We start from the raw sequence: 8,848 nt of genomic DNA, 5'->3' as shown, positions 1-8,848 counted from the left end.
GATACTTTAATTTATCATAATCCTTCATTTGCAATGCTCAGCTCCAGGCTTTTGATGATATGAACCTGTAAAACCTCACAATTCTTATTATTCCTCCTTCGACTTGCTTGGAATGAAAACTGTCCGGACATTATTTTACAGCCATTTAACAGTGTTTCAAAGTCTCAGAGGAGGCCCTGATTAGTTCGTCTGCTTTGAGTCTTGACTACTTCTAACCACCACTCGCACAGCACCGAGAAAGGTCTTCCCCGACCTCGATGGGGAAGGCACTCCCGCCCAGCTGCCTCTGTCCCCCCAGGACCAGCTCCAGGTGCATCAGAATGACCCACAGGCCACCTTGCCCTGCCCCTCACCACACTGCCCTCTCCTGCTAGCACTTCCCAGTCACCTGCATCTGCACATGCCCCGCACATGCCCTGCGCTGGGCCAAAAGTCCTCCTCCTTGGTCGGTCAGAAGAGTTCCTAGTAGTCCTTCCGGCCCCGCCACGGCATCTTGGGACGCCTCATTTGTGCTCTCAGGACACAGGCCCTGGGCTGAGCACCTGGCACAAGGCACCAGAAGCATGTGCTCACCTGGCTCCTAACCCTCGCTCTAGACGGTCAACAGGCCCCTAAGCTGGAAGAGGCGAGCCCCCAAAGCCTGGGACAGAGAACTGGAGAAAACAGGAGATATGGACCAAAGGTTCTTCCAGCACATTCTTCCATGCAAAGACTCTCACTCGTCAGCATATTGTGGTTCTACATTCATACAAAATCCCCCACAATAAAGTTACCGTTGTTTGTAGCTCACAGCACACATCTAGAACATCCAAGAAAATCAACTGAAAAAAGTGAATATGAATAATAAAATTCAGTAAGGTGGTTAGGTATAAAGTTACTAATAAAAATAAAATTAATAACCTTCCTATACATGCAACCACATAGACAATACAATGGATTTTTAAAGATCCCATTTACAGTAGTAACTAAAAAGGTACGAATTCTAGGTTTCTATTTAATAAGTTTGCAAAATCTGTATTAAAAATAAATATAATTTCTAAGGCACACAAAAGAAAACTTTAAAAACTTTAATAAGACATACGCTGTTTTTAATGAGAAAAGTCAATATAAAAATGTCAATTATCCCTAAATTAACACATACATTTAACACAATACAAGTATCAACAGGAATTTTTTTTGGAATTAAACAGAGTTATTTATGGGGAAAACTTACTACATTAAGTAAGATAGGCAAGAAAATTCTGAAAATGAAAAGCAATATGGGGATTTAGCCATATCAGGTACTGAAATACATTATTATAAAGTTACAGCAAATGAAACAAGGAAGCAAATAAATAGATTAACATTAAGGAACAGAGCCTAGAAATAGAAGATGAAGGAATTAAGTATATGATACGGACAGCACTACTCATCAGTGGGGACACAGAAATCATTCTGCAAACCCTGTTACGACCACGGATTAGTCACTCCCTGGGGACAACCTGTACCTGCTGGACCTGAGCCAGAAATCTGGCTCCGTGCCACGTCTGAAGGCCCCTAAATGGGTCACGGGAGACCCACTGTATTAAAGCTAGTTCCACCTGCCCCCAAACTGCCCAGATGAAGAAACCTGATAAATGAGAGGTCTCGTGTAAGTCACATTTGTCACAAATCCACGGACTGGGGATTTCTTTTTTGGGTCACATCTACATCAGGGAATGGAATGAGGCGAGTGTCCCTGATGAATGCTGACGGGCTTTCTTAATGACACTAACTCATACGCCAGAGGGCTACACAGAATTTCAGGAGCTCGCAGCACCCATTGTCCTGCAAGCCCCGCTGCATGAAGTTCCGGGGCTGGCTCACGGGCCGAGGGCTGCCCCAGAAGGGCCATCAGACCCATTCTCATGTGCTATGGAAAAGCACGTAGACTCCCCGGAGCGGGTGGGGGGTCCAGAGCAGTGGGTGAAGATCCTGACAATCTGAGAAGCTCTTTCAGAAAAGCAAAGCCAGGAAGGAAGGCAAATATCTGTATGGGGTGGGGTGGGGGGGGGGGGGGGGGGGGGGCTTCTCTGAGGATGCAGGATAGGTAAAAAGATTACAGGAGGATGAGATGGAAGACAGGATCAAGGGAGAAAAAAAACTCACCAGTAATATACTGAAATGTCATCTCATGTTCAAATGGCACCCCTGTGCCCCTACACAGAAACCCCTCTCCCTCTTCCACGCACACACTCCCCCTCCTCAACTCCAGCCCAGAGCCCAGCAAATGTGCAGGTTTTGGCAGGATAGGTAGAAATGGCTGTCCAGGTATGAGAGCCGCTACATGGCTACAGGAGGGGGCCGGCGAGAGGTGAGGCCCAAAGGTGGGCCCAACTGGATAGCCACGGACTCTCAATGCTATGGAAGGAAACTGGTCTTTAATCTGGGGGCTGCCACCTCCCAACTGGGTGCTAAGGAAAATTTATGTCAAAGCTGTTTTCTCTTCTGTGTACATTCCAAGATGTATATGTATATGTAGGAAAAAATGTTACATGCACTTGGATAGCTGTTCTCATAATTATGTGATAGCGCACCTAAGAAATCGTGTTCTCTACCCAAGCCTGCCGGGAAATCATGAGGGAGCTTAGTGAAGCACCAATGTCTGTCATTTGAGCTGCACACAGGCGTGTGGCCGGCCCTTACAAACTAGCCATAGCATTGATGGGCACCTTCCAGTCATGATGTCCCATCTATGGAAGATATCTTGTTTTAGGATTTCAAGATATAGCCATGATTTTATTATACATATGCATATTGAACATGAATACCATTAAAACTCATTCTATCTGAAGCTACAGTGAAAAAGGAAGTTTTAAACAGAAAAAGCAATTTTATGATTTGCGCACTGTGAACCCCACGAGCCAAGAAGCAGAGGACATCCAAGTGATGATTTCTAAAAAGCCAGGTGGCGAGCTGCCCGAGTTATAACAATTAATGATTCCTGGAACAGCCTAATTCCAGAGAGCACAGAATATTGCCAAAGGAGCAGCTTCTGTTCTTCCTTTTGCTACGATGCATCTGTGTGCAGAGATTTTCATATTACACGGCAATGAAATAAAAATATAGAAGACTTTATGCTCTCCCCAATGTGAGGATATGACGAGGCAACATTATAACTAATATTAAGGAGATATGATTTTCTTAAAGAACTGGGGCAATACCATTATCGATTTTAAATGTTGAGGGCTTTCACGCTCATCTATAGTGAAAATAAAACTAGCTTTCTGGCTATGTATGTATTTTGTTCCTAGTAAAGTAAAAATAATTTTCTCTGGTGTTTGTGTTACAGTTAAAAAGCATCAAATATAAATGTGAACAGTCTTGCAGCAGTTAATTCATCTGTGAGACTACATCTTGTTATCTGCTTAACTAAGAATATATCTTATGATCTCTTGATCTCCCACTAATTATCTCAAAATGGGTATACTGTATCATGGTAAAAATAAATTTAGGAAATGCTGGTTTTTGAGCAAATGAGCAGCACACTCCGAACTACATCTCAGAGGGACAATGTGGTACTCGGATCGAGGATGGACTGAAGGGGTAAGAGACTGGAATTAAGAAATCACTAAACAAACATCCAGGCACAGGGAGATGAGGGCCTGGCCAAGAGCAGAGAGGAGAGAAAGAAGGGAATGAGTGTGTGAGATTTCAAAAGTACTATCGGGATGACTTGTTAAAGGATCGAATGTGGCATAAACAACAAAATAAGAAATACAAATGCTCTACATCAAAATAAAAAAATTTTGTGTTGCAACTGATACCATCAAGGAAATTGAAAAAAATAACCCACAGAATTGGAGAAAATATTTGCAAATCATATATCTGATAAGGAATTTGTATCCAGAACATTTAAAGAGCTCTTAGAATTCAGTAACAAAAAGACACATAACCCAATAAAAAAAAAAAACAGGCAAATCATCTGAACAGACCATCTCCAATGAAGACATACAAATGGCTAGTAGGCACATGAAAAGATGTTCTCCATCTTTAACCATTGGGGAAATGCAAACCAAAACCACAGTGAGATACCACTTCACATTCACTAGGAAGGCCATAATCAAAAAAGACAATAGCAAGCGATTGCAGCTCTGTGCATGTGTGTGTTTGCGTGTGTGTGTGTGTGTGTGTCTGTGTGTCTGTGTGTCTGTGTGTCTGTGTATCTGTCTGTGTGTGAGGCTGCAGTGGTAGCTATGCCGCCCAAGAACGACTAGAAGAAAGATGCTGGAAAGTCAGCCAAGAAAGACAAAGACCCCGTGAACAAATCTGGGGTCAAGGACAAAAAGAAGAAGTGGTCCAAAGGCAGAGTTCGGGACAAGCGCAATAACCTGAAAGCTGTGATGTTTGACAAAGCAACGTATGACAAACTCTGTAAGGAAGTCCTCAACTATAAGCTTATGACCCAGCTGTTGTCCAGAGAGCTGAAGGTCCTGGGTTCCTTGCCCGGGGTGGGGGCCCCTTCAAGAGCTCCTCGGTAAAGGACTTACTAAATCAGTTTAGAAGCGCAGAGCTCAAGTAATTCACACCAGAAACACCAAGGGTGGGGGTGCCCCAGCTGCTGGTGAAGATGCAGGAACACCACATCCCACCAACTGTAGTTTGGGAAAAATAAAACTTTATTAAAAAAGAAAAAGCATTGACGGGGACAAAGATGAACTGGAACCTCACACACTGCTGGTGGGAATGCAGTGGAATCGGCCTGGTGGTGCCTCAAACAGTTAAGCGCAGAGCCACCATCTGTCCCAACACTTCCACTCCTAGGCATTTACCCAAAGGCCTAAAAGCACATCCACACAAAATCCTGTACCTGGAAGTTCACACCAACGTTGTTCCTAATCGCCAAAAAGTGAAAACAACACAAATGCCCATCACCTGACGAACGGATAAACAAATGCGGCCTGTCTATACAAGAGACTGTTATTATTCAGCCATCTAGCCATCTAAAGGACTTAAGTACTGCCACAGGCCACAACTCGGACAAACCTTGAAAATATTATGCTCGGTGAAAAAAGCTGCCACGTATTGTATTCCATTTCTATGAAATGTCCAGAACAGGCAAATCCATGGAGACAGAGTATATATAGATTAGTGGTTGCCAGGGGCTGGAAGGAGGGGACAATGGGAGTGACTGCTAATGAGTATAGGAGGTGATGAAAATGCTCTGAAATTGAATAGTGGTGATGGGTGCACAATTCTGTGAATTAACTAAAAACCACTGAATTGCGCACTTGAAAAGTGTGAATTTTATGGTATCTGAATTAGAACTCGATAAAAGTAATTTTTAAAATATACATTGTTTATATGAAATTTGAATTTAGGTAGAAGTCCTGTTTTGTTTTGTTTTTTCAAAATCTGCCACCTAATTCTGCAAATAAAGTTTTGATATGATACACACATAAAATATCTATTAGCCTGAGATGCCAACGGGCAGTGTGAATGAAAACATCACAAGTGCTCTTTTGAGGTATGTTGGCACCTTTGGTTCTGTGTTTGACACCTTGCAAGCTACCAGCCTCTTCACACCACGCACCTCTGTTTTTAAACAAGAGTGATTCCTGGGAAAGCAAAAGTAGCTTTTCCCCCTAAACCCCAACTTCAGAGTGGTAGCCATATCCCAAACGTGGGCTGGCTTCTAGAACTGGCACAAGAGTCCCTCTTGCTGCCACCCTGGAACCCGAAAGGGAAAAATCTGTCACGAAACCAATTTGCTATAATTAGTACTAATTCACCAGTAAAGGAGAAAAGAATTCCCAGACCTCTAAGTTTTTTAAACTTCGAAAAAAAAATATGTTTTAATTATGAAAGCACAGTTACTCTTTTTGAAGTGTTTTGCTTGTTTAATTTGCTGACCATAATAGGGAGAGAGAGCTCTTGGGGCAAGTAAGCTGTCTAAGGTGGAAAAGGTTGTCTTCCTGATAGTGGCAGTTCTATAACTAACATTCACACCTGTAATTAATATTCCTTTGACAGGTTGCTATTAATAACAAAGAAGCATTTTGCACACACTGTAACGTTATATCTGAACAGTCCCTTGAGGTTGTTATATTAATGTCCCCGCTTCAGAGAGTAAAGTGACTTGGCCAAGGTCACACAGTGGTCAGAGCATGCTAGGGAGCATCCCCTATTTCAGTTCCTCCCTTATTCCTAAAGAAGAGATACAGTGTGATTTGCGGGGCAGCCCACCTCTTCTTTAGCTTGGTCCCTGACAGGCAGAAAGAGCCCTGACAGAAACTAGAATTAAAATGAAACCAACCCCCTTATGTTCCTGAGACAGTGAGGGCTGTTAAATCTTTTCAGCGTGTATTTCAGACATCCACCATATTGCTTTCCTTTCTCAGAAAAGGTAGAGTGAGGTGATGGCTTTTAATATGATGTGTAGCCAAATGGCTTTTTGGAAAAATCAGGTAGGCGGAGTGGCCCCGGGGACTCCTGAGCCCCAGTTCTCTTTCCTGCCTCTCCCGCTTGTTCCTGCCACTGTCCTGGGGGCCACCTGGTTCGGTTGTCCCTTTCCTCCTTTCTCTCCCTTATGGACTCCCCCACAATGGTTCCACCTACCCGTGATTTCTGCTCAACTGCCGTGGGCTCCCCAGTCTAGTCTTCTAACCTTGCAGTCACCCTGGAGAGGGACTTGTTTGCCTTCCAATATCTCCCTGGGTGGTCCACTCAGGCTTCCTCTCCACTCCCAGCCAGAAAACTTAGCATCGCTGAGTCTTCTTGCTCCACATTTGACTTTTTAAAAAGCAGCTCTACTGAGCTTTAACTCACATACCATACAATTCACTTATATAAAATATACAATTCACTGATTTTCTTACTGCATCCAGAGCCTGCGTAACCATCACCACAATCTAATTTTAGAACATTTTTATCCCCCTGTCAAAGAAAGCCAGAACCCATTAGCAGTGTCTCCCCATTCCTGTCCCTGCCTCCCACTTCTAGGCAACCACTCATCTACTTTCTGTCTACGGATTTGCCTATTCTGAACATTTCATATAAATGGACTCATACAACATGTGGTCTTTGTGTCCGGCTTTCGTTATTGAGCATGTTTTCCCTGTTGGAACAACGTTGCTGTGAACTTCCACGTACAGGATTTTGTGTGGACGTGCTTTCGGGCCTTTGGGTAAATGCCTAAGAGTGGAAGTGTTGGGTCAGATGGCGGCTTAACTGTCTGAGGCACTGCCAGGCTGATTCCACTGCATTCCCACCAGCAGTGTTTGAGGTTCCGGTTTGTCTACATTCTCGCCAAAGCTTGTTATTGTCTGTCTTTCTAACTACAGCCCTGCTAGCAGGTGTGAAGTGGAGGCTAAAAGATACTCAGCACATTGCTAGAGGAACAATCACGTACTTGACAGAAGGCCACCTACCCCAAGCAGACGGAGTGTGCACCCGCTCTGGGCCTCACTGCCTTTTTGGTTGGCTGCTGCCCAAGGAAAGAGCCCATATCATACTATTTCAGGCTGCCTATTTCAGGGTCTCTTATTAAGATAACTTTCTAAAAGTGCTTTTAGAAATACTGAAAACACATACAACTGGGGTTTAGAGAGAGGTAAGAGAAGAGTTTGGTAAATACTGAAACAAATGGTTTTTAGGTGAGGCAAACTCTAGGAGATACAAAGAAACCTGCGGACCATGGATGACCATGTCACAGAGGCTTGTGCTCCAAGGAGAGGAGAGCTCCAGATCCTTCTAAAACTTCTTCTTCTGCAGCTGGAAACCCCTTGGCTGCCTCCTAGTCAGTGGTGCCAGCCGGTTGGGCCTCAGAGTCTGACCTGGTGCCTGCGGCCCAGAGCGCACAGCCTTCTCGCCCACTCCTCTCGGCCGCGGTCCTTGCTGCTATCATTTCAGCCCAATGGCAGCTCCCTCTAAGGTCACCCTCCCTGGAGCCACAGAAGTCACTGCTCAGAGAGGTAAACTACCAGCAGGCAGACAGCGGATGATGCAGCCAGGCTTTGCACAACTTAGGGAACGGTTCTCGCCCCACCACCTCTGTCTGGATCCCTTTCTCTCACTCCCTGGCTTAGGCTCCGAGCAGGGCAGAGTCCCTCAGCCTGGCACCCTGGGGAGTCTCAGGTGCCATCTCCTCTGGTCGTTTGTTCAAAAAGTATGCTGGGGCTGTGGGAGCAGTTTGGCAGCTCCTCAAAAAAAAGTTAAACAGAGACTTACCATATGATGCAGCATTCCACGTCCAGGTATGGACCCAAAAGAAATGAAATTGGGACTCGGATACTAATCTTCATAGCAACATTATTCACAATAGTCAAAGGGTAGAGACGACCCAAATGTCCACCAACAGATGAACAGATAAACAGAATGTGTTACATACATATGATGGAATAATATTCAGACATGAAAAGGAATGAGATTCTGATATATTCCACAACACAGATGATCCTCGAAAATATGCTAAGTGAAGTAAGCCAAACACAAAGGGATAAATATTGTGTGATTCTACTTATATGAATCAAACAGGCAAATTCATAGAGACAGGCAGTGGAATGGTGTTTGCCAGTGGGGGTTATTGCTTAATGGGCACAGAGTTTCTGTTTGGGAAGACGAGAAAGTTCTGGAGAAGGTTATTGGTGATGGCTGCACAATACCATGAATGTTCTTAAAGCCACTGAATTGTGAATTCACAGCAAAACAGTTCCAATACTAAATTTCACATCACATATGTTTTATAACAACAAGAGCAGAGCGTGCTGAAGGCAGCACCTGGGGAGGCCTCAGGAGGACGCCGTGCCGAGGAGCAACCCCAAAGAATAACACTGGAACGTGAGCACTGAGCAGGCAGGAGCAAAGGAGGTGGGGGTGTGGGGCAAACGGG

General features: G+C 44.4%; 1 protein-coding gene and 1 pseudogene across 1 annotated transcript in view; one reads left to right on the top strand and one right to left on the bottom strand.

The window, feature by feature from the left end:
- Positions 1–8,848, bottom strand: part of HOMER2 (homer scaffolding protein 2) — an 81,338-nt gene that overhangs the window by 40,005 nt on the left and 32,485 nt on the right. The window lies entirely within an intron of this gene.
- Positions 4,215–4,645, top strand: LOC105302888 (annotated as a pseudogene).

Source organism: Pteropus vampyrus, unplaced genomic scaffold, assembly GCF_000151845.1.
Source record: "Pteropus vampyrus isolate Shadow unplaced genomic scaffold, Pvam_2.0 Scaffold286, whole genome shotgun sequence".
Lineage (NCBI taxonomy): Eukaryota > Metazoa > Chordata > Mammalia > Chiroptera > Pteropodidae > Pteropus > Pteropus vampyrus.
Note: the sequence above shows the minus strand (reverse complement) of the source record. Positions and strands in the feature narration are given on the sequence as shown.